The sequence below is a fragment of the Bactrocera dorsalis genome, chromosome 5 (genome assembly GCF_023373825.1).
Source record: "Bactrocera dorsalis isolate Fly_Bdor chromosome 5, ASM2337382v1, whole genome shotgun sequence".
NCBI lineage: Eukaryota > Metazoa > Arthropoda > Insecta > Diptera > Tephritidae > Bactrocera > Bactrocera dorsalis.
Window position 1 is genome coordinate 53,102,751 of NC_064307.1, and position 26,750 is coordinate 53,129,500.

The 26,750-nt window shown below is 37.5% G+C and overlaps 1 pseudogene; it reads right to left on the reverse strand.

The window, feature by feature from the left end:
* Positions 1–24,776: 24,776 nt before the first annotated feature.
* On the reverse strand, positions 24,777–25,301 carry LOC115066694 (uncharacterized; annotated as a pseudogene).
* Positions 25,302–26,750: the final 1,449 nt, after the last annotated feature.

Consider the following 26,750-nt stretch of genomic DNA (forward strand, 5'->3'; position numbering starts at 1 on the left):
AACCTATACTAAGCCTATATGATGTATTTTGTTTTCTGGAGCAGCAATATCAAGCTCTAGAATCAATACGAGACAGAAAAACAGCTAAATGGAACAATCGAAAGCAGCCACAGCGAACAGCTTCATTTTATACAGCTGCACAAAAAAATTGTGTATACTTCAAGATTCCTGGACATCATTTTTGAATGCAGAAAGTTCCAGGCATTGACTACGATGAATCGAAGGAAATTCATAACAAGCAACAAGGTATGCTACATTTGCCTTGATCACGTGTTATAAAGGCATTGTAGTAATAAGAAAAAGTGCAGTAAGTGTGAAAGATATCAACATAATTTATTGCATTACAATTAATTCCAAAAAGGAAATGAAGAAAATATCACAAAAAAAATTCTCCACAATGATGACGAAACACTCGGAAACAGCGATACTCCTAGCAACAGCACAAATAAGAGTAAAGGCAGCAGATGGAGGGTATGTCACACTGCGAGCTCTAATCGACCAAGGATCTCAAAAGACTACTATTTCCGAAGAAGCCGCTCAAATACTTTATTTACCTAAAATAAGAGAAGTAACTGAACTACAAGGTTTAGGAATTACCACAGTGGGAGTGTCTAAATTTAAAATCAGCATTGAAATCAAGTCGAGATTCCTAAGCAACGAAGCATACAATGTCGAAGCACTAGTTTTGCCGAAATTAGCTAGTGCTCAACCAGACAAATCGTTTAAATGGGATGTAGAACAATGGTAAAACTATACTTTAGCTGATCCCAATTTCAATAAATCAGATCGAATCGATGTCGTCTTTGGAAGTGAAATATATTCTGACATACTAGAAGAAGACATATTTAAAAAGGATCGAATATTAGGTCAAGTTACGAAATTGGGCTGGATATTGTCGGAAGTTTTACAACAACCGAGAAAAAACAACAAAATTTTGGCAACGGTTACTACAACATTGAAGAAGTTTTGGGAAATAGAAAACACTACAACTCCAGCAGATGATAACGAATGCCTAAAATTTTTTGAAAAAGCTACAGTAAAAGATGAAAATAATCGATTTGTCGTCAAATTACATTTAAAAAAAGAAAAAGAATTAGGCGACTCTCGCAAACAAGCTATGGCGAGGTTTCTTAATCTTGAAAAAAGGTACAAATGACGAGTTAAGAATTTAATACGTGCGATTTATGAGAGAATATTTTGAAATGTGTCATATGGAAAAAGCAAGTGGAAATAGATACGGAAAATACTATTTGCCACATCCAGCAGTGATTCGAGAAGGCAGTCTAACAACTAAACTGCAAGTAGTTTTCGATGCGTCTGCAAAAACTACAAATGGAAGTAGTTTAAAAGGCATCCTCTTCATAGGAAGCAGAATTTTTGTTTTTTGAATCAATATTCACTTATAAATCAGGTAGATCTAGATAAAAGTTCTACTAACTCGGAGAATTATTACCAATGTCCTGGAAATTGGGCTTGGAAATCTGCGACTGATAATTCATGTAAAGTAGCAAGCTTGAAACAGTTAGAAAATGAAGCATGTGAATTCAAATCTTCTATAAATGAATTTCTTAAAAAAGAAAATATTGAATTAAAAGGTATAAATTTTCATCACATGGTTTCACGTAGTCATATATATAAATATTATATAGTATATTTATATTTATTAACAGACGAGTTGAAATACAACGTTTCTAGAAGTGGTGGAAAAGCTAATATAGCAAAGAACCGTAAGCATCAAATCTGTATTGTCAAGCAAGGCGGTGGAATTGTTATGATTTGGGAAATTTAAAAAAAAAACGATTCATTGTTTTCCCGAAAAAAAACATAATAATACATTAACCAAATTAATTTTTATATCATTAAAATTAGATTCATACCATGTTGTCTTGAATCTATAAAAAATATTTTCAAGAATTCCGTTCACGCAATAAAAAAAACCACTTGCAATTTCGAGAACAATGGAGAGTTTCGCGAATATGCACGTACGATCTGAACGAAGTCTAGGTTCCGACTACTTGTGTGGCAATATAGCGGCCTGAAGGTCATTCATTTAATCGGTTCATTGTAGAACGGTTATTTAGGTACAAAAAAATCAATTTTGAGTGCCATCGCTGAAGTTTGTAATTTTCAATTTTGTCCGGTTTTTGAGAGTAAATGCTCCTATGTGCGACGGGCAAACAATATCTTAGTTTTTAAGTTTTAGTACCTTATTGAAGTTTTTAGATTACAACGCTAGTCGTACGTAGCCGTTTGTCAATGTGTTTTTTTTATTTTTTTGAAATACGGTTTTTTATTATTTGCGAATAAAAATATTCTTAAAACCAAACTTCATCATTACTTTTCCCTTTTGTTTACATTCAGCAAGACTAAACATTGAGTCATACATAGACTTTAGTTGCCCACTGTATACGGTTGTTAAGAAGGTTTCAAATACCATGAATACCGTATTTGTGCCTAGAGGATAAAACAGAAAAGCCATAAGAGCAGTAAAACTCTTCAAAATTTTAAAATGGCTTAAAAAGTATATACCTAAAAAGATTATTATAGTGTAGTTGTGCAGCTGTCTCAATAACTGTGTCCTTAAGAACGTGTGCATTTTAATATAATATTTGAGAGATGTCGTTTGCAGTCTGTCGCGCTCTATGTGATCCGGGCGTTCCTGTCACAGAGTTGCAAACCGTAATACCACAAAAGGGTTAAGGTTTGACAACACTTTGATAACATATGGGCAACACCCATATTGCTGTAAATAAATTTGGAGCGATAGTTTTATTTATTTTTAAAAAATTTAATACAAAGCAGTTATGTACTGTTATGAGCAAATTTTTCTGCCAAAAGCTTGTACTTAGTTGAATAAGTATATTAAAGCTATATCGGTCAATCCAACGTAATTTAATAACTTACAATTCAACTTTTACAATGTTCAAAAATGTCTGTGTGTAAAACTTTACAGCTAATCAATATTAAATAAAAATCCAAAAGTTTTAGAAACTTGTTTCAACTGATCATATCTTTCGTCGATTGAATACAATCCAGTATCAAAAATTGCTTGTGATCGCGAATTGGCTCTTAAGGGGTTAGGGGTAGTTAGAATTTTTAAAAAATTAATTTTTTTTGCATTTTCGTTAAGTGTAATATCATAAAAATATTCTCTGAAAACTTCACGTTGATCCGATAATTAGTTTTTGAGTTATTCGAGAAATAAGAAAGAGAGCTCGGGCACTTCAAAGCGCTAATGTGAAACTTTAAACGCATTTTTCTGAAAACTATGTTTTTTTGAATCGGTGACAACTGTAACTCAAAAACCGTTCAGTAGATTTTAATGAAATTTATACAGCTTTTAGAATACATAATAAACTCGGGCCTGATTGAAGGATTTTTATTTTTTCGAAAATTTCGATTTTTTCAGACCAATTTACTGTTGAACCAACAAACAACTATAACTTCGGAAATTATTTTTTTTTTGAAATTTTTGTGAATTCAAGTCAACACATCCTATAATAATGCCATATTACAACTTTTGTAAAATAACATGATTTAGTAGCAACAACAATTAAGTGCTACTATTAAAACAAGTAAGAAAAGGCTAAGTTCAAGTGCAACCAATAATTTTATACTCTTGTAACATGCAAGAGTCATCCAAATACCTTAAGATGTAAAACGTCAACTAGAGGTCAATCCTCTAATCCGTCTAAGCAATTTTATATATATTATATACATATATTCTCTCACTTATGAGAGCTGCCCCCGCCACGATGTCAAAATCGTGCTTGGCGACTTTAACGCTAGGGTGGGCAAAGAAGGTGTCTTTGGTACTACGGTCGGTAAATTCAGCCTCCACGAGGAAACATCCCCAAATGGGCTGAGGCTGATCGATTTCGCCGGGGCCCGAAATATGGTTATCTGTAGTACTAGATTCCAGCATAAGAAGATTCATCAAGCTACCTGGCTGTCTCCGGATCGAAAAACCACCAATCATCGATTAAGTTGTGATAGACGAAAGGCACGTTTCCAGTGTTTTAGATATGCGTGCGCTCCGAGGTCCTAACATCGACTCGGACCACTATCTTGTTGCAGCCAAGATTCGCACCCGCCTCTGTGCAGCAAAAAACGCACGCCAACAAACACAAGGAAGGTTCGACGTCGAGAAGCTGCAATCACAAAAGGCAGCCCAACGATATTCTACTCGGCTTGGACTCCTGCTCTCTGAGAGCACTTGTCCACAACTCGGTATAAGGGAACTGTGGGACGGCATTTCAAACGCCTTACGAACAGCTGCCCGACCAAGAAGAAGTTCAAATAGCAATTACCCGCCTGAAGAACAACAAAGCGGCGGGGGCGGATGGGTTGCCGGCCGAGCTATTCAAACTCGGCGGCGAAGAACTGATGAGGAGCATGCATCAGCTTCTTTGTAAAGCATGCCCAATGAATGGAATTTAAGTGTGCTATGCCCAATCCATAAAAAAGGAGACCCCGCAATCTGCCCCAAATACCGTGGGATATCGAGCGTATTGTGTGAAAGATTAAAGCCCACCGTCAACAAACTGATTGGACCTTATCAGTGTGACTTTAGACCTGGCAAATCAACAACTGACCAGAAATTCACCATGCGAAAAGACCCACAAATCTTGGAAAAGACCCGTGAAAGGCGAATCGACACACATCACCTCTTCGTCGATTTCAAAGCTGCTTTCGACAGCATAAAAAGTAGTTGCCTTTATGTCGCGATGTCTGAATCCCTGCAAAACTAATACGGCTGTGTAAACTGACGTTGAGCGGCACCAAAAGCTCCGTCAGGATCGGGAAGGACCTCTTCGAGCCGTTTGATACCAAACGAGGTTTCAGACAAGGCGACTCCCTGTCGTGCGACTTCTTCAATCTGCTTCTGGAGAAAATAGTTCGAGCTGCAAAACTTAATCGAGCAGGTACAATCTTTAATATGAGTGTACAGCTGCTGGCGTATGCCGATAGTATTGATATTGACCCATTTCAACCCATTTTTATTACACAGAATTACTATTATCAAGAATTCTGTCTGAATTTTAATTGTATATCTCACACATTGACCGATATTTTCGATCAAAAGTCAACATAGATACTGTGGTCTACATATTCAGTACCAATGTTTATTAGAGCAAAATTTTATCCCTCCTTGATTTGTGTACTGGAAAGTGAAAGAATCAAGTGGAATTTAAAATTGTGTTATATGGGAAGTAGGTTGCAGTCCGATCTCGCCTATTTTCGCACTGTGACATAGAAATGTGAGAGGAATGCTGCGTATAAAATTAGTGGAAATCGGTCGGTCGGGTCCCGGTATATGTGATTTCACCAAAAAAATGTGAACTTTCCATAAACTAATTACAATTTTATTGAAGTATGAGGACATGAAAAAGTCACGAAAGGTAAGATCTCGAGAATACGGTCGATTCGGATACAATTCGTAGGCAAATTCAACAAAATTGTTCCATTATATTCGTTTAGTATAGCGTTATATTAAAGCCGCCAATGATGGCATTCCCTTTTCGGTAGTCGATGAGAACAGTTTTATGCACATTATTTTACGTGTACGTCATAATTTTAACAACTGTCTTTCCAAACTTTGAATATAGTTTATCGTGTGCAGTTTACCTGAATGATCGGCGATTGAACTCCGTAGCAGTGTAATTGCCCCATATCAATATTTCAATATAGCTTATTATGATTATAATACTATAAATAGTTGAACAATTACTTTAAATTTTTATTAACCTGATTGTTTTATTTGATAAACTTTTAATTATTACCATGCTATGCGGCATCTAAAAATTTTCCGCTTGTGACTGCTCTACAGAATTGCCTAGTTAGAGCTCACTTTGTAATTACGTCATCGCTGAAAAGCCAATTTTCTGTAAATTGAAAGGTGGCATCACTATAATTGACTTTATTTTAAAAACTATCCCTCTCACATAATCTGACTCAATCTGTATCGCAGACACTGAGTCCAACACCATCCACACCGTACTTCCATTGAAATCTTAAAGTCAATGCTTACTTCGAGGGTCTAACTCCAAATCTATAGTGAATAGCTCCAGTACCTACACACACAGAAGCGTCGCGCCCCATTCGGCTATAACCAATAATTTCATTTGTATTTTGTATATCATTTATTGCCGAGTGTGCTTAATATATGTATAATAAATGCTATGTCTTTTTCTAGGTAGCGTAGAGGCTTCCCATCACAATTGGCGTTTAGGTCGACAACGTATATTCATTATATCGTCTATTAAATATGAAACAACTGAAAATACCGTGGCCAGCAGACACCGTCGGACAACATTATTCGTCGTTGGGAGTCGAATCTTTTGACCATAGAACAGTCAGATATTCAAGATCTTTCACAACAATAAATAAATACACTTTAATGAACTATTTGAAGTGGTCAGAGCAAGTGTTGTCTAGAAATCGCAAGAGTTATAGTATGTTTTTTAGGGTCAATTTTGGAATCATTACAATTTATTTGTATGAATTGAATTCAAAATGGAAAAGCTGCCCCTGGATCTGATTTTTGGAAGCACATTTTCGTGACCAACCATAATTTGCAAGCAAAACGGAACTGTCGACGGATATTGGCGCAATATGACTTCGCTTAAGTCGTTAGAAAGATCTGGTAATTGGTTTCAAAAAGTCGGTGGTCACCAAGATCCAGATTTCAGTTTCCCCTGGCCATTCAAATCAATTAGTAATGTATAAAATATGAAAAGCTGTTGTTTTTTTCACTATTTTTTAATGTTCGCTTACTTATGCTTGCAAACTCTATAATATTTATTCAATTTTGGCATATCTACTTGTTGACTGAGCACAGATACAGACAACTTCAATCAGTTATCTGCACAAATGCCTTCACAGTAAGGACCCATTTATTGTATACAGCAAAGCCTAACTGTACCATATAATCGCCCTTGGGATATGGCAGCAACATCAACACTTCCTCCGACATAACGAAGTTTTTCAAAATGATATCATGCTACAAAAAAATCCGCACATTATCTGACTTAATAAAAATATTTACAGTCAACCAACATCATATGGACAGGTGTGATTCAAATTACTATTCTGCTCCAAATATTTGAAGAATATACTCATGACCGGTTGACGTTGCGGATTGCGTTTCAGGTCACAAAAGTCCATGGTGAATTTGTAGATAAACGGGGTATAGCCGTTGGTCTTGCGAAACAGTTCAGCTTTTACCTAAAAAGTATGGATATATGGTAATGTCAAAACAATTAACGCGTTCTTAACGTATATCTTGTACAAACCGTTATATTGTCAATCGATCTTGACAATTTGCCGATAATATTCATTTCATTGTGTCCCCGTTTTTGTAGCTTTATTTGGCATTGTTCGAAACGGAAAAGAGTTTTGTTGAATGAATGACATTGTAGATTTTTGAAAGTAATACGAGTGCCCTGTACAAACGGACTTTTCAATCTATATTTTGACCACAGTCCACCGCAGCAAAATATCATCAAAATATACCAACGAACTACTTTAGGGTACATTTTTATTACGACTGACAGATTAAAAGGCCCTGTAGATCTTGTTTGTATTAAACATTTAATTGTTTTGAGATCAAATTATTCGATAAATACGGCATTATTGTTTTCGGTATTTCATTTAATGTCAAATTATTTAATGAGTATGCGTGAATGAATTATTAAAGTTGAAAAGTTTAGGCAATATCCGAAATTAGTTAAAGCTTCATATTATTGACCAACATAATAATTGCATAGAAGAGGAAGCGTTTCGCAATTTCTTGCAAATAACGGGTGATCCAAGTAGAGGTACTTTTTTCAATACCTATTTTTTGACAGATCACGCGTGAGTCATATCAAGCTGTTATGCTTTTTTTCGTCATTAGTGTTTAGCATTTCATTATAGAAAGACTGACTACATGTTTAACTTTACCACGAAAATTCACGTTCAGTAAAGAATGTGTTCCACTCGCCTCGCTCAACCTATGGTTAATATAGGGTGATTTTTTAAGAGCTTGATAACTTTTTAAAAAAAAAAAACGCATAAAATTTGCAAAATCTCATCGGTTCTTTATTTGAAACGTTAGATTGGTTCATGACATTTACTTTTTGAAGATAATTTCATTTAAATGTTGACCGCGGCTGCGTCTTAGGTGGTCCATTCGGAAAGTCCAATTTTGGGCAACTTTTTCGAGCATTTCGGCCGGAATAGCCCGAATTTCTTCGGAAATGTTGTCTTCCAAAGCTGGAATAGTTGCTGGCTTATTTCTGTAGACTTTAGACTTGACGTAGCCCCACAAAAAATAGTCTAAAGGCGTTAAATCGCATGATCTTGGTGGCCAACTTACGGGTCCATTTCTTGAGATGAATTGTTGTCCGAAGTTTTCCCTCAAAATGGCCATAGAATCGCGAGCTGTGTGGCATGTAGCGCCATCTTGTTGAAACCACATGTCAACCAAGTTCAGTTCTTCCATTTTTGGCAACAAAAAGTTTGTTAGCATCGAACGATAGCGATCGCCATTCACCGTAACGTTGCGTCCAACAGCATCTTTGAAAAAATACGGTCCAATGATTCCACCAGCGTACAAACCACACCAAACAGTGCATTTTTCGGGATGCATGGGCAGTTCTTGAACGGCTTCTGGTTGCTCTTCACCCCAAATGCGGCAATTTTGCTTATTTACGTAGCCATTCAACCAGAAATGAGCCTCATCGCTGAACAAAATTTTTCGATAAAAAAGCGGATTTTCTGCCAACTTTTCTAGGGCCCATTCACTGAAAATTCGACGTTGTGGCAGATCGTTCGGCTTCAGTTCTTGCACGAGCTGTATTTTATACGGTTTTACACCAAGATCTTTGCGTAAAATCTTCCATGTGGTCGAATAACACAAACCCAATTGCTGCGAACGGCGACGAATCGACATTTCACGGTCTTCAGCCACACTCTCAGAAACAGACGCAATATTCTCTTCTGTACGCACTGTACGCATTCGTGTGGTTGGTTTAATGTCCAATAAAGTAAACTGAGTGCGAAACTTGGTCACAATCGCATTAATTGTTTGCTCACTTGGTCGATTATGTAGACCATAAATCGGACATAAAGCGCGAAACACATTTCGAACCGAACACTGATTTTGGTAATAAAATTCAATGATTTGCAAGCGTTGCTCGTTAGTAAGTCTATTCATGATGAAATGTCAAAGCATACTGAGCATCTTTCTCTTTGACACCATGTCTGAAATCCCACGTGATCTGTCAAATACTAATGCATGAAAATCCTAACCTCAAAAAAATCACCCGTTATAATCGGCCTACTGAGCGTACTATTCGCAACACCATCATCCATCTTAAGACCCAGGATTCATTTTTTGGTAATATTTGATATAGCAGCCGTAGCTGAGAGTGTACACGAAAACGGCGGAGAGTCTATTCGGCGTCAATCTACTGTTGGAGAGGATAGTTCGAGCGGCAGAGCTGAATCAAGAAGGCAGAGTCTTTTATAAGAGTGTACAGCTACTGACGTACGCTGATGATATTGATATCATTGGCCTCAACTACTATTGACAGTCATAACTTTGAAGTCGTAGATAATTTCGTCTATCTGGGAACCAGAATTAACACCAACAACAGTGCCAGTGTCGAAATTCAACGTAGAATAACTCTTGGACTGAGTAGTCAATTGAGAAGTAAAGTCCTCTCTCGACGAACAGATTAAACTTTATAAATCACTCATTATTCCCGTCCTGCTATATGAGCGGAGGCATGGATGACGACAACATCTGATGATGCGACGTTACGGGTTTTCGAGAGAAAGGTTGTGCGTACTTATGGTCTTTTGCGCATTATCAATGGCAAATATCGCATTCGATGGGCATACATATGTATTCGATTAACTGAAAGTATTAAATTTCTTCGTTGGCCCGTTGGCTTTCCTCAAAAAACCGAATAATTCCAAAAACATCACATAAAATACATGAAATTGTGATGTCTAACAGTAAAGTAAAATTGAAAAGGTTATAACCTTGTGACCATTTTATTTATTTATCAAATGCAATGAGAAAGACTTTCTTCGCCGATTATGTGAATTGATTACAATGAGTTACGGATCCTTCATTACATATTTCAGACCAATTGTAAGTCCACTGAATGGTTGTAGCTCGGTGAAAGGAGTTAAAAGCGCCCAAAACACAACAGAGTACCTTGAACATGATAAAGCAATCAGTAAACAGTATTAAGCAACATCGGAAGCTTAAATTTGACATCATCACAACAAAGCTAGTCCAAATTGTTACCAAAAGCATTTTAGTTCGTTTAGTACACTTGGGTAGATACTTAACTTACATATTTGAAGCATATATGTAGCAATACCTAATTGTGTACATATAAATATTTGACTCATCACTTTTCTGCTTAAGTTTGTTGCCATTGTAAGTGCCATCACATCAACCATATCAACACCTGCACCATGTCCTTCAAATTTCATACTAAATACACTCTATTGCGCTGCATTATTAAAACTATTATTAGAATGTTTACGCCTACGCATAATAAAACAATGATTTTCCAAAAGGAAGAGTATGAAACGTGAGTACAAATTCACAGAGCATGGGAGGTATCAATCGGTCGCTCGTCATATTCTGTTTACGCCCACTGTTTATACATATACAGTACAAACATGTGTACACAATTGATGTTTTCTTTCATACTTTAGGAAATTTCGCAGCTTATAACGTCAATGTCGACAGCCATACACCGTTAGGCTGATTAAGAACAGCATTTAGGCGTAGGTAAATCAGAGAACATGAGATACTTATGCATATACAGTAGTATATGTATGTAGTTTCAAATGTGTGTAACTACAATAGTAGTCATAACGAAATCATAATGGCGAAACTAGTGACGTCGTGAATTTTGCCCTCTGAGAGCTGCTAATAATCCACTTTCTATGTGACGGAACACGAAAACTGTTAAAATTACATGCATATAAACTGACAATACGTACATATAGTACATTTCTAATTATTCTTCGTACACCTCTTTAAATAATATAAATAAGTCTTGCATCTAAAATACTCGTAATGATAAGTCCAGGTGTCAGCAAATCGTTATTACAGAAATATTTCATACAAAGTCATCATTCATTATTAAACACTATTGTGAATTGATTACAATCATCATTTTCATTAGGTGTATGGGAGTAGTGATGGTTGTAATACAATTTTTGAGGGGTATCAAGTATAACCAAAATGGGTTAGAAATAATTTAAGTACAACAAAACAAGGGAATAAAACATAATTTAAACTCAATGTTTCAATATTATATCTCTCTAAGTCTACAAGTAGAGTAAAGGAAGGAAGGATAATGGTTTATAAGCTGAAGGGATCCTTGTAGTATATTTCGAATCAAGTTTGTCTTTATTAACAACTAGCTGACCCCGCAACCGTTGTCCAGCTTGAAATTATGTGTTTTGAAATGAAAAGAAAGGTGAATTTATATTGTGTTGAAAATCATTTTTTTCCGATTTTTCTACATTTTTTTAATGTAGCGCAGCTTGATAAACAAAATGTTTGGTTTCTTTTCTGGTGCGTAAATGTACAGAGAATATGAGTTTCCAACTCGTGAACTCAGCCGTGTGAAAAACATAGCATTTCCAGATTTATGCCACACTCTTCTAGCGACTATCCTTGTGACCTGTTGATTGTACTCGTAATTGCAAATGCAATTTTCTCTGGAAACTGAAAACATTTGAACTGAAATGGTTGTCCCCTTGTAAAGGGTGATTTTTTAAGAGCTTGATAACTTTTTTTAAAAAAAAAACGCATAAAATTTGCAAAATCTCATCGGTTCTTTATTTGAAACGTTAGATTGGTTCATGACATTTACTTTTTGAAGATAATTTCATTTAAATGTTGACCGCGGCTGCGTCTTAGGTGGTCCATTCGGAAAGTCCAATTTTGGGCAACTTTTTCGAGCATTTCGGCCGGAATAGCCCGAATTTCTTCGGAAATGTTGTCTTCCAAAGCTGGAATAGTTGCTGGCTTATTTCTGTAGACTTTAGACTTGACGTAGCCCCACAAAAAATAGTCTAAAGGCGTTAAATCGCATGATCTTGGTGGCCAACTTACGGGTCCATTTCTTGAGATGAATTGTTGTCCGAAGTTTTCCCTCAAAATGGCCATAGAATCGCGAGCTGTGTGGCATGTAGCGCCATCTTGTTGAAACCACATGTCAACCAAGTTCAGTTCTTCCATTTTTGGCAACAAAAAGTTTGTTAGCATCGAACGATAGCGATCGCCATTCACCGTAACGTTGCGTCCAACAGCATCTTTGAAAAAATACGGTCCAATGATTCCACCAGCGTACAAACCACACCAAACAGTGCATTTTTCGGGATGCATGGGCAGTTCTTGAACGGCTTCTGGTTGCTCTTCACCCCAAATGCGGCAATTTTGCTTATTTACGTAGCCATTCAACCAGAAATGAGCCTCATCGCTGAACAAAATTTGTCGATAAAAACGAAACGAAACACATTTCGAACCGAACACTGATTTTGGTAATAAAATTCAATGATTTGCAAGCGTTGCTCGTTAGTAAGTCTATTCATGATGAAATGTCAAAGCATACTGAGCATCTTTCTCTTTGACACCATGTCCGAAATCCCACGTGATCTGTCAAATACTAATGCATGAAAATCCTAACCTCAAAAAAATCACCCGTTATTTGATAACTGCGTCACAATCAGTCGAGTTCCATTGCACAGTTTCGGTGCATGAAGATTGTGAAACATAATAATGACTGATCCAACTTTGGGACGCAAATGATGCTACGGCATACCAAGCCTCTCCAAAAAATTTAGAAATTCCTTCGTCTTCATTGTCTAGACGATAGATCGCTTTGTATGAGCGCAAACCTCCCGGAATTTGACTTTGAATCTTCCAGTTTAAGTCACAAACATCGGTATTTTTGGCAGCTAAAATTTCGTTTGCACGTACATAAGTAATCGCAGTTACGATAATTTGGCCAATGTTCGGATAATCATTCGTGATGAGTTCATCTTTCGTTGAAGTGAATTGACAAAAAGCAGGTGAAATTGATATCAAACCACTGGAAGTATCTACCGAAATTGCTGATTTTCATTCTTAGCGAATATAATGTAAAATGTCATCGGCAATGCCATTTTTTCGCATCCCATAATTGGCACGAATTTAAAGGCTGATATGTCGAAATGATCTTCGCGAAAAGTATGCGAACTTCAGAGGCATGCGAAGTAGCTATCGCATTGTCCATCGTTTGTTTCCAGTGGTTATCATGTTTCACCAATTGCAATTGCTGGCATGCTTCTCGAAAAGTTGCACACACTGTACCATTCACAATACGCAATTATTTAAATGAAGTTGAACCGCGAGACGCACAACAGTCGGACAACTTTCATGAATTGCAAAAGTAAATATACCACAAAGTGCTTTATTGCAGTTTACGTATCGACCCATTTGATACTTGCTGACTTCATCTCGTTCAAGGCCAATAACCGCCATGTTGCTTTCTTTGGTAATGTATTTGCAAACGTATTTGATCGATTTCACCAAACTGCAATATTTAACATTGACATGAGTTTTTAATGGGAATTAGATAACAGTGGCGAATATGGTACGATCCATGTGTTGCCGATTTTGATACAGTATACTCTCGAAAAGTAAATCGATTGGTATTTTGGGTAATTTACTTTTTCGAATAATTTACTTTTCCAAATATATACATAAATTATCTGTTTTTATAATATTAAATGCATTTTTAAACTTAAAAAATTCATTCATTTATTTGCTTCAATAAAACATATGGATTTACATGAAAAACATATGTATTTATTATGAAGAGAAAAAATTTTGAATATTCTTTTGTTTTTTTTTCTTTTGCAATATATTTTCTGACCATTTACATATGTACATATCTCAAAGTTTATTTACTAAACAGACGCGATAAACAAGAGAGTAAGTGTTTTTGCAACATCGTAAAAAACGCTGCTTGCTTCGTTTCGAATTTTTTATCACATTCTCTGAAAAGTAAATTAAAAAATTTACTTTTTCGAGGTGCATGTGTAATCTTAAAGGTGATTTACTTTTCCGCGATTATTTACTTTCTGAGAATTTACTTTTCGAGAGTATACTGTATTCACTCCTCTAACTTGAATCCCAAATATTCTGCCATCGTCGTCTGGTGAGCTACGCCGATAGAGTAGATATCCATTAGGGTGGGTCGATTCCAGACTTTTTTCGATTCGGGATTTCTAATAGTGCGGAAAAGTTGCCTTAGTACTTCCTGATTCCAATGCAACTTTTTGTTTTGAGATCGGATTGCATCTTCAACCCCAACTCCGGCCTTGAAATTTCGGAAATTCGCCTAAAATCGTGAAATTGTCTACCTAGCGCCTGAAATACGCATCTCATGGCAAAATGTATAAAACAAAAGTTATTTGTCACGTCACTTGCTACCGAAATGGTATATGTCAGTGGTTCCCAAACATATTTTGTCTACCGCCCACTTTGAGAACAAATATTTTTTTAGCGCCCCCATTTTTTCACCTATTTAAAAACCACTATAACTTCAAATTAATTAGTGTGACCTATATATGTATATTAACGGAGAATTCTAAACGAAACTTTCACTTATAACCAGCAACTTGAAACCTGAGCGCAGTAGGTAACATACAACGGCGCTTAGGTCTCAAGTTAACTCTTACGAGCTCCACCTGCCAATAGAATGATTATTGAAACACAACTTTATAGTATTAAAACAGAGAACTTTTATTAAAAATGAAGCTAAAATAATCGATCCATATATAAAAACTATTGTGAAGGATGAATCTGATGCTGTTTAATAAGTTTGTTAATATCAGGTTCCAATTTACTCAAGAACAGTAGCAAGTCGCCACGTTCGGTAACAAGCAAACGATTTCTATTTTTAGTAAGCAGTGTTTTCACAGCTCTAAATCCACGTTCACACAAATATGGCGATGGGAATGCTATCAAGAATCGTTGAACGATTGACCACAATCCAGGGTACTATTGCAAGATCGGTTTTTGTAGCCAAAATTCTTGGTAACCATTTTTGGACTTGATTTTTATTTCCTCGTTTGTTGTCAGTTCTATAAGTTCTTCTTCCAGCTGAGGTGACCTTGCTGTGTTGACATTTGAAAACGGATCCCACACCCAGTCTGGTATTTCCAAGTTCAAAATGTCCTGGTATCGTTCGGTGAAGTCAATGTGGAGGTTTTCCAAATGTTGGCAGTAGGCAAACACTTAGTCGTTACTGCATGATACTGATAAATTCGGAAAATTGTGAAACTCACGTCTTGGCCAGATTCTTTTTGTATAGAGCAGTTTGGCTGCGAAAGCAGCAACGACGTCGCCTTGCAGTTGGAGATTCATGTCGTTGAACAATTTATACAGGTCTGTCATATGTCTATATCATTCTTTGATGTTATGAGTTTTTCTTGAAATTCTGTATCTTTAGTTTCCAAGAACTCTATAATAGAGTCAAACAGGTTGTAAAATCGAGTCAGACAACGAAATTCAGTATGAAACAACAAACGATTGAAACCTCGTCATTAGTAACACAAAGCTGATGACATAATCTATCATTCAAAGAGCTGTTGCGGATTTTATTGACTGCTTTGATGACATATTGCAGTGATTGAAATAGTTTTTCACTTAAGTTTCTAGCAACTAAATGTTGTCTATGAATAACCCAATGTACACCTGGAATTTTATTTTTTAAGTACGATATGAAGCCTTTATGCACCCTATCATAGCCGGCGCGCCATCCGCAGCAATTGAAATTATATTTTTCAATCAATTTCTTTCTCATCGCAAAACTTTTCCAATATATTGAATATGGTTTCGCCTTTTGTATCGGTCTCTAAATTTCTAGCAAATAATAGTTCTTCACATATTTTCTCATCTTTAACAAACCTCACGTAAGACACCTTCATTAGTTGGTAAAGTGGACTCATCGAGCTGAATTGAGAATTGGCATGTCCTCACAATCGTGATCGCACAATGATTCTTCAATGTTTTCAGCTATTTCATCAATTCGTCTTTGCACAGAATTATACTCAAAGGAATTTTTCGGATAATTAGTTCAAAAGCTCAAAACGTGCGCTACATATCCGACGCCATTTCGCAAGTGATAAAATAAATTTTTCAAGAGCTCCAAAGCATGCGCTACACAGCTCGAACCTTTTGCACAAATGATTATATTATGATGCAAATCCCACTACAGATTTGGCAATGCAAAGCATACGTCTGACAGTTAGTTTCTATAAATTCTATCCTGTCGAGATGCCCGTTTGAAACGGAGCGACCGATTGACATGATTTTCATTTTTTCTATTTCAATATAGAACCGAGTTTGGCAATCTTTTATTTAATTGAGAGTGAGAGATCATGTGCGGGACCAAAAGCTCCGTCAGGATCGGGAAGGACCTCTCCGAGCCGTTCGATACCAAACGAGGTTTCAGACAAGGCGACTCCCTATCGTGCGACTTTTTCAATCTGCTGCTGGAGAAAATTATTAGAGCTGCAGAACTGAACCGAGCAGGTACAATCTTTTATAAGAGTGTACAGCTGCTGGCGTATGCCGATGATATTGATATCATCGGTCTCAACACCCGCGCCGTTAGTTCTGCTTTCTCCAGACTGAACAAGGAAGCAACGCAAATGGGTCTGGCAGTGAACGAGGGCAAGACGAAATATCTCCTGTCATCAAACAAACAGTCGTCGCTCTCGCGACTTGGCACTCACGTCACTGTTGACAGTCATAACTTTGAAGTTGTAGATAATTTCGTCTATTTAGGAACCAGCATTAACACCACCAACAATGTCAGCCTAGAAATCCAACGCAGGATTACTCTTGCCAACAGGTGCTACTTCGGACTGAGTAGGCAATTGAAAAGTAAAGTCCTCTCTCGACGAACAAAAACCAAACTCTATAAGTCGCTCATAAGTCCCGTCCTGCTATATGGAACAGAGGCTTGGACGATGACAACAACCGATGAGTCGACGTTGCGAGTTTTCGAGAGAAAAGTTCTGCGGAAGATTTATGGTCCTTTGCGCGTTGGCCACGGCGAATACCGCATCCGATGGAACGATGAGCTGTACGAGATATACGACGACATCGACATAGTTCAGCGAATTAAAAGACAGCGGCTACGCTGGCTAGGTCATGTTGTCCGGATGGATGAAAACACTCCAGCTCTGAAAGTATTCGACGCAGTACCCGCCGCGGGAAGCAGAGGAAGAGGAAGACCTCCACTCCGGTGGAAGGACCAAGTGGAGAAGGACCTGGCCTCGCTTGGAATATCCAATTGGCGCCACGTAGCGAAGAGAAGAAACGATTGGCGCGCTGTTGTTGACTCGGCTATAATCGCGTAAGCGGTGTCTACGCCAGTAAAGAAGAAGAAGAAGAGATCATGTAGTCGTTGTCTAAGAGGCCTCCTAGCTAAATAAAATTAAAAATAATCCCCCAGGCCTCTACACAACGCCCGCATTTTCTTTCTGGGTCTCTTACCGCCCCCCCTTGACACCTGCAGCGCCCACAAGAGGGCATTATCGCCCACTTTGGGAAACACTGGTATATGTGACCATGGCCGTAGGACGAACCGTTCCCGAGATACGAGCGAAAGGGCGGCGCGCCACAGCGCAAGGTGAAAATTGTTGCAGCTCTCAGCTAACCTGTATTGGTCACCCAGAACCCACCGCGTGGAGGTGGCTGCTCTTCGGGTTCCTCCCAAGCCTAACCCAACCAACCAACCATATGTCAGGTTTGTTTTAGTCTGAATCTGTGTCAAATTTATTGATAAAATCAGATTTTGTACTAAACTTTGGTACTTGTTGCCTAGATTTCAGTGTAGAGCGTATAAAACGATCACGGGATTGGGGGCCAATAACTTTAGAAGATGCCTCTGTCACCAGTTTGACGGTTCTCTCGACTGCCACGGTGTGAGAGGGGAATTCACTAAATTTCCATACCTCTGCAGTGTCTCCCGATAGCCCTTTTATGAGTTCTTCGTTAGAAACTGAACAAAGAACTGGTGGAACAGTCAAAGTAATAGTCTTCCAGTTAATCATATCGTAATAATTATTAGCTTTGCAATTCAGTTTTGGCACTTTATTACATCTAACCCTTCCATTTACAGTGTCAGACTCTGCTTCTCTGGCTGCCAGAAGACGGTCAAGGGCCAACTTTCTGTCTTCTATCCGTTCGTCAGTCATCATACTAAGGAGAATGTTTCTTGGAAGAGCAAAGAAAGCATTCTGTTGAATGGATGAATCGACAACCTTGCGCAGTTTAGCAGGTAAGTATCTCGACCTTTGAATTGCAGCAAAAGATGGCGCGAGCCATCTTTGATTGAACTGCTGAATCTTACTGAGAACCACAAAGGATGAATAAACTGTAAGTATGTACTTGACCAAAATCTTTATTTCCTTTGTTGGTTTGTCAGTAGAAATGTATAATCTCAGAATTCTATTTGCACAGGTGGGCCGGCGAGATTTGTACATGTTACCTGGATGCATCGACGCTAAATCTGATGAACATTGACCGGAAATAACAGCTTCTGATATTTTATAGAAATAAGCTTGGTCTGTGCTAAGTTGGGTCGGATTAATAACCTCAGAAGGTAATTGGCAGGATGGAAAACTTTCAAATTTGACAACAGGCAACTTCTCACAATCAGGGCGCAGTATACCTATGTCGCCAGAGAATGTATTTTGACTCTTTGAGACACCATCTATGTGTTCGAATAGAGCACGAAATGGAAGTTCGTTGAAATGTAGAAGACAAACAACCCACTTTCTTCGAGTCTCCGAATGATTCCACCTTTCCAACCTGTGCACCGACAACTTCTAGATGTTCCACATCAACTGAATTGTCTTGTAAATGTTGCCATATAGCTTGCGTCTCATCCTCAGCTGACCCGGAAGGAGAGGTGACGTGGCCAAAGTAATGACAACCAGGTTCCGCTATAAGAGAAATATGTTCCCCTTTGACAGTGTCGCGGTAGTACTTTTCACCTTCGCTGACTTGTGTAAGTGTATTGTCTTTGCGGCCGTCAAAATACAGCCCATATACAGAGTAAATACTTTCGGTATTTTGGAGCTTAACTCCAACACTTTTTTTTGCCCGACTAATCTTACATTTGTCAGTGACAAAGCTAGCCTGATCCTCTGTTATCAAACCTGCTTTTTTGGCATTCAGAAAAGCAGATGAAACAATCAAGGCCGCTGCTGTATCACTTACTCCAAATCTTTGGGCAGCTAAAGCAGTGTGTTCTAATACTAGTGTGCTTTGTTCGGTTTTAGAGGATGGAAGAGAAAATTCATCATCAGCATCGTTTTTGGAAGAATCCATGTGCGATGCACCTACATTGTTGTCGTCTGTATGAGAGTCTGGCTGATCTGAATGGTCACGTGTTCTAGCTGATACTTTTCTGGTAAGTGTTGATGTTGAATGACGTTTTGAAAGCTTTTCTTTACGTTCATTTTTCTTTGTAATCTGTTTTGTTTCAGGTAGATCAACACTTCCAATGCGACCAATTCTTCTTGTTCTCTGGTCCAAGAGAAATGGTTGTTCATTGATAGGAACTTTCCTTTCCTTTGGACAAGTGCAAGAAGAAAAATAAATGCATTTACAAGCAGCGATGTCAAAATTTTCCAGCAGAAGAGACAAAGTCGTCTCTTTTAGAGCTCAAACCTATTGGGTTCCTTAAAAACATTTGTTTAAGAGTCAGAAATTTCTTATGGTATGTGGTGAGCATTTGTACAACTCTGGTGTGTGTAATTATCGGAATAGATGACTTTTCGAAAGTATTTTCAACCCTTTTTGCAACTATTTCTATAACCTCTTTACTCCTAGGTTCATAGTTGTCGCCTCGGAGTCGCCCTATACCAAATCTTTCAAACTGATAACACAAAAGAACATCCTGGTAAGTAGGTAACTGGGACTCAAAGAGATTGTACGGATATATGCCAAACACAGGACATTTCTGTCTAAATTTAAATTTAGATACAGACATTTTGAGTTCTGTGTTCTGTTGAGAGAATATAAGTGATAGCACTCGGCGAAATCAACGTCAAGAGTGAAGGAACTCGATGAAAAAATATTTGTGTGGAGACCTATCCGCACGTGTCCTTTGGCGTAGGTGAATGAATGTGAGTGATAGCACTCCGCGAAATCAATGTCAAGAAGTGTGGCCGCAAGCCGATTTTCACCTTGTGCTGTGGCGCGCCGCATTTTCGCTCGTATCGGAAATTTCAAGGCCGGAGTTGGGGTTGAAGATGCAATCCGATCTCAAAACAAAAAGTTGCATTGGAATCAGGCACTATTAGAAATCCCGAATCGAAAAAAGTCCGGAATCGACCCACCCTAATATCCATCATTTTCAGTTTGCGTTTCCGAAAGAAAAGCACGTGGATAGTGTTTCGTGCATTTATTGTCAGACATACAAACCAAAGTGGGATTGTGATGTCCTCAAGGTCCATGAACCATGTTGGTTTTCACCACTTCGTCTAATTTTGGATCTATCTCGGGATCAGGAATTTCCGCAGAAATGATTTCATCATTTATATATATATATATGTTCCCGTAGTTCCTAGGGGGAACATAGGGCCTCAATAAACAAATTATAATTCATTTTATTTACAGCTATAAATTTAATTTCTCTCCAAGAATAACCAATAGCTGTTTGGTTACGGTCCAGAGGTTAGCATTGCTAATAACGTTAGGCCAGAATATCCTCAAAATTTTTCGGAGACATCGATTAAAAAAGGATTGCAGCAATTTTAAAGCATTCGCTGCAATATTTCACGTCTCGCATCCATATAATGTAACGGATTTCACGCTTGAATCGAATATTTTTAGCTTCGTACGTATGGATATATGTGTGGATCTCCAGACTTTATCCAACATTCCGAAGGCAGCGCGACCTTTGGATATACGGTTTCGTACATCGGCTGCTGATCCTCCGTTTTTAGATATGATGCTACCTAAGTAGCAAAACTCGTCGACTTCTTCGAGGCATGTTCCAGCGATCTGTAGGTTTGGCTATTCGGTTGTGTTGATGCGCATGAATTTTGTCTTCGTTTGTGCGGCGAGATCACTAACAGCTTCAAGTTTCCCCGAAATGTGCGAATATTTATGGGACAACAGAGAGATATCATCCGCATAGTCCAAATCTTCAAGGCTACCGCTTAAACCCCAAGATATTCCTCTATTAGTCGCACACGCTTGTCGCATCACCAAATCCAATACCAAATTGAATAAAAGGGGAGATAGCACGCACCCCTGCCTGACACCAGTCCTGACATGGATGTCGCTACTTAAAATATTTCCATACCTTACTCGACAACTAGCTCCTGAGTACAGCTGTTTTATTAGGTTAATTAATTTTTCCGAAACTCCTTTACACACTAGGGCTCTCCAAATCGCATCATGTCTGAGAGTGTCGAACACTTTCTCAAAATCGATAAAGCAAAGGTAGAAAGGAGTTCGCCACTCTACCGACTGCTCTACAATCACTCGTAAAGTGTTGATGTGATCGACACATGAGCAATGGGGTCTGAAACCAGCTTGTTCTTTACGTAGGCCATGCATCAGCGAATCAGATAACCTTTTGTGAATTATGTGCGTTATTATTTTATTCACAATACATAATAGTGTTATTCCTCTCCTGTTCTTACATTTCGATAAATTTCCCTTCTTCGGAAGAAGAGTAATACAGGTATCCCTCGAATAACACGGTTAATTGGTTCCGTGTTATTCGAAATCGTGTTATTTGAAATTTAAAAGGTAAAACTTTATAAACGCAATAATTTTTAAATTACATATGTTCAACCACTGTCACTCTCCAAAGATTGATTTGTTTTTCCTTGAAGAGGTAGAGGATCCTTAAATTTCAATTTTTAAAAGGAATTTTCGCGGCTTCGTGTAATTCGAACCCCGTGTTATTCGAGGGTTGTCGCAATTTTTAACCGTGCTATTCGAGATTTCGTGCAACTCAAGTACCGTGCTATTCGAGGGATACCTGTAACACCTTCTTTCAACTCGTTTGGTATCTTTTCTGAGGCCCAAATATCTTTAAGTAAAGGAAACAGTATCCGCGCAGTCGTCTGAGGGTCAACTTTTAGGAGTTCTGGGTTGATGTTATCCGGCCCAGGAGACTTGTTGTTCTTTAATGCTCTGATAGCAGCCATTATCTCCGTCTCATTCGGGTACGAGGTGTGAATGTCACGTCTTGGTATGTGACGTTGGCAACCGCATGCCTGAATAGCCTCCGACGAAGTTGGTGAAAGCAATTTTTCATAATAACGCTCCCAGATGGTAGTCTGCTTATCTTTAGCCGTTGTCAATTTGCCATCTTCATCTTTTAGCGGTTTGGAAGTTTTGAGTGTTGCGTTGGTCAGTTGTCGTCCTATTCGTAATCCATTTTTCATGCTGAAGGTCGTCATAAATTGATCGTTCTTAATCTTCACTTTGTTTATTTCGGTTTCGGTAATCAAAGGGTTTAAGATGAGTAGGCGATTAGCCTTCTGCATCCGAGCCTAGTTCCAGGGCTGCCGGTTTCGCCTTTAGGCAGGCAATGGCATAGGAATTTCCTCTTCGCAGGGGATACCGCGCGATGGTGAGGTTGACGTTTGGGAGGGATAGGCTATATATTCGCATCACCAGCCCCATTTGCCCATTTTTGGTAATAGCTGAATGGGACCCCCCATCACTTAGATCTGGTGTAACCACCATCCACCATCCAAAGAAGAATTTTTGCTACTCAACAGAATACATCCAGCAGAATACATCCAGCATCTAACAGCACCATATATACCATACGTTGCTTCAAAATAAAGCCCATCAAACATCGTAGTTTGAAAAGTCGTGCTGTAATATCATGATGATCGCTTGCTGATTGACACACTAATGTATGTTATCGCATCCTGGGAATATTACACTGAATAATTTTCAATAATACTTCTTTTGAATAGCCGGAATAAAAAAGCAAGCGACCGAAATTGAACGATTCAAATAATTTACAAATCAAAATATTGGAAAACAAAACAAACAAAAATTGGAAAAAATGTGTATGGAAAAATGTTACTTTTTGGAATTGTCTAATTTTCCGACTTTTCCTCAATGGAAAGTATAAAGTATTTTTATTTCTAAACCTTCCCCGATCTACAACGAACAACTTCTGAAAATTTCATCAAAATTAGTTTAGCCGTTCTCTTAGCGTTATTAACAAACAAATATTCATTTTTATATAACGTTTGTATGGAAAAACAAAAACAAACCGAACATTAAAAAAAGAATTGGCCAAATTGGTCCAGGCGTTGTTATGCGCTTAGCAACACATTTTGCGATTCATTTTTATATGTACATATGTACATACATATGTATATCCGATTAAATTTTTCTAGACAAAAACTCATAAGCAAACATGTAATTTCGACTTTTTCTAAGTGCGCCCCCAAATTATCTTCAAAGTTCGAAATTGTGCTTTATCCAAATATCGATACAAATTGCAGCACGTAAAATACCACAAAATTAAAAATGAAGACCTAATCCGCCTTTTCTTCTTATTTCAATGGTGTATAACATTCCTCGGTCAAGCATATATGGTAGATGCTAAAAAGGCGGATCCTCAAAAAAAAGCAAATAATAATAGCTTTATATCATTACACGGCTCTAAAAAATGTTCGTTTTTGCTGCCCTGGATATCTAGGCAATTTTCGATGGTTCCAAGGGCCCAGATTACGTAATTGTTCCCTATAGTTTTAAATGTATTGTTTTTTGATATTTTCATTTCTTATATTTTGATCTATTATCGACTTGTTACTGGATGTGTCCGCTGCTTACTACTTACATAGGTGTTCACTGTACTGACTATACTGCCCCTATGGTAAACGAAAGCCGATCAACTGGATAATACATGGGTACTTACGTGAGTGACCTTATGACAAGCGAACGCCACCACCTAGTGGAAAAATTTATGTGGAAAAATTTATGTGCATGAAATCACAAGCGAAAAATAACGGTTGAGCATCGCATTTGTTTTTGTTATATTGTGAAAAGCGCATAGGTGAAGTTGAAAACGAAACTTTCATCGCGGTTTGTTTCTGAGTCTTCAAAGCACCGATCCAAATGTATTATCATTCTAAAAAACATCCTTTGGCATTTATTTTTTGAAGATTATCGGTCCGATTATGACCGTCTACGAACTCGTCCTCTCTTTTTTGCTAAGGAATCTGCGTACCTTCTTTCATTACGATTTCTTAATTTTTATCAAGTTATCGCTTGCGCATACAGACAGACGGCCAAACAATTACTCGGATTTCAACTCGTCTCATCTTTCTGATCATTTATGTACATATGTATTGCATTCATAATCCTACACCTATCTCGATTAGTTTAAGATGATAAAAAACCGTTGGGTGAACAAAACTATTATACTCTTCATGTTACAAGAGTAAAGGAACAAATAGTAAAATTGTTTTTAAAAAGTCTAAACTTCTAAATGACAAATCAATTTTTTCTGGAAATCAAACGGAACATTATTAAGATAGGAATTGCACGTAGAGTGAATATTTTTCAACAGAAGTGAAGTTCAAAGTCGTCAGCCGATTTAATACGTTAACCAATTAAATTTATTTTTAATGCATTTTGAAGTTAAAAACATTTAACATGTTAGTTTTTGTTCACGACCAGAAAACTGTATTTTTTGTCATGTAAGGCAATTCATTCTTCTTATCTCTTTCCAAACTGTAATTCGCACAAGGTATTCGTCAGTTGGCACTGGCAGTGATTGAAGTAGTTCGGTCTGGAGCACCAAGCCCTTTGCGATATTATTGTGAAATTAATAGCAAACTAATGAAATATTACGTTGTAGGGGCCAGAGTGGTTTATATTTAAATATATTTTTAAACTTATCCATTATCAACTTTCCAAAAGGTAGTCGCTGCTTGTTTTCAAACAACTGACAAAAATTTGTTGTTATATTGAAAAGGAAAGGATGATAGCCATTTGCCTTTTTATAAACATCCAAATTAATGCTGAAATTTCTTATGGGCAATTGGAAAAGTTGAACGTCCACGGTAAGCGCGACTTTATTGCGAGACAAAGCCTTAAGCTCGCCAATTCAGGAAGCTGTTGTCGTAATTCTCACACTTCAAATTCGTGTGATTATCGATGCCAATTGAATGAGAAGATAGAAACCAGTGATAAATGCAGGAAAAGTTCCCAAGTTCATTTTGTTAGAGGGAAATGAAACAATGAGCTAAACTTTCTGATTGTTGCACTTCAATAACTCCCAATATTTGTGGCGCTTATTTATTACGTGGTTAATTTTATTTTAAATGCTTAAGTTATGTAATTGACAAATTAAACTTTAGTCATTTTGATTAGAAAATTGTGAAAATTCTCGTTGTGATCTATTTAGATACCGCAAATATAAATGCCTTATATTAACTAAATATAAACATCTGATAAGGATAAGTTTGGGCACAGCCGAAGATTTTACACCCTTAACTGTTTACAAAACCTTATATTAAAAAGTGTTGCAAATGAATTACATTTTCGTTATCCGTCGAGACAGTTAATGGATCGTAATTGTATTTGGTTCATAATAGTATTTACATAGGTAAATTAGCTCGTAATTAATTAATCTCGTATTACAGATATTTTAAGGAACATAAAAGAGCTTAATCGTCTGAATACGATAGTACTACTCGAAAATGGTAATGGAGCCAAGAAAACTAGATATTGCAGTGCTCTCTCTGCTTTTCAATGCATTTTTTATGGTAGTTTCGGATGCTACATATCATGAAAAAAGTCGCGTGACAAGCAAGGAAATGGCCATCTAATTTTATTTCAGTTTTAGCAGTTTTTTGTCAAACATATGTATGATAGTATCGTTAAAAATGTCTCCGCTGCAAATATGTATGATCAATTGGTTGACATGAACGATTTTATTATTTAATATTTAATATCACCCCTTTGCTATGATTACTACTAATTTTAGGCATGAACTCGACTACCTTCTTGCAAAAATTTTCGCTAATTTTTTTCCAGGAATTTTGAGCCTTAAGCTATAAAACGTTAAGATTTTTACACTCACCAAGTAGAAGTACACATATTTCGGATCAATTTCTTGCTGGATATGTCGTCTGACACGTCCCACATTTTTAGATTCCTGAACAAACCATGGTATAAAATATCAACATATTAGTTGGCATCCATTCGTCCAGCAACCCTTACGTACTCACTCGCCCTTTCCATCCTCCTATATTACTCCTTACAAACTTCACCGTTGATTCAACAAATCGGTAAGTCAAAGGTTCACCAGGTATTTTATCATATTTCTTTGCGTTGTATTTAAATTTCTTTTATTTTGATTGCAACTAAAGCCACATTTAAAAAAAGAAAAAAACGTTATTAACTTCGGTGCAGCCGGAGTTAACGTGCATGAGCATTTCTTTTAGAACTATGTGTCCAGTTTGTATGGAAGCTATATACTATAGTAATCCGATCTGAACTTCCGCTTCCTTCTGTGTGTTACAAACTTCGTGACAAACTTAATATACCCTGTTCAGGGTATAAAAATAACATGAACAAATAACTCGAACTATTGAATTGGTAATAGTAGCAAATTTCCTTCCTTAGGAAGGCCTGAGTTCGGGTGCAACCGAACATTTGCACT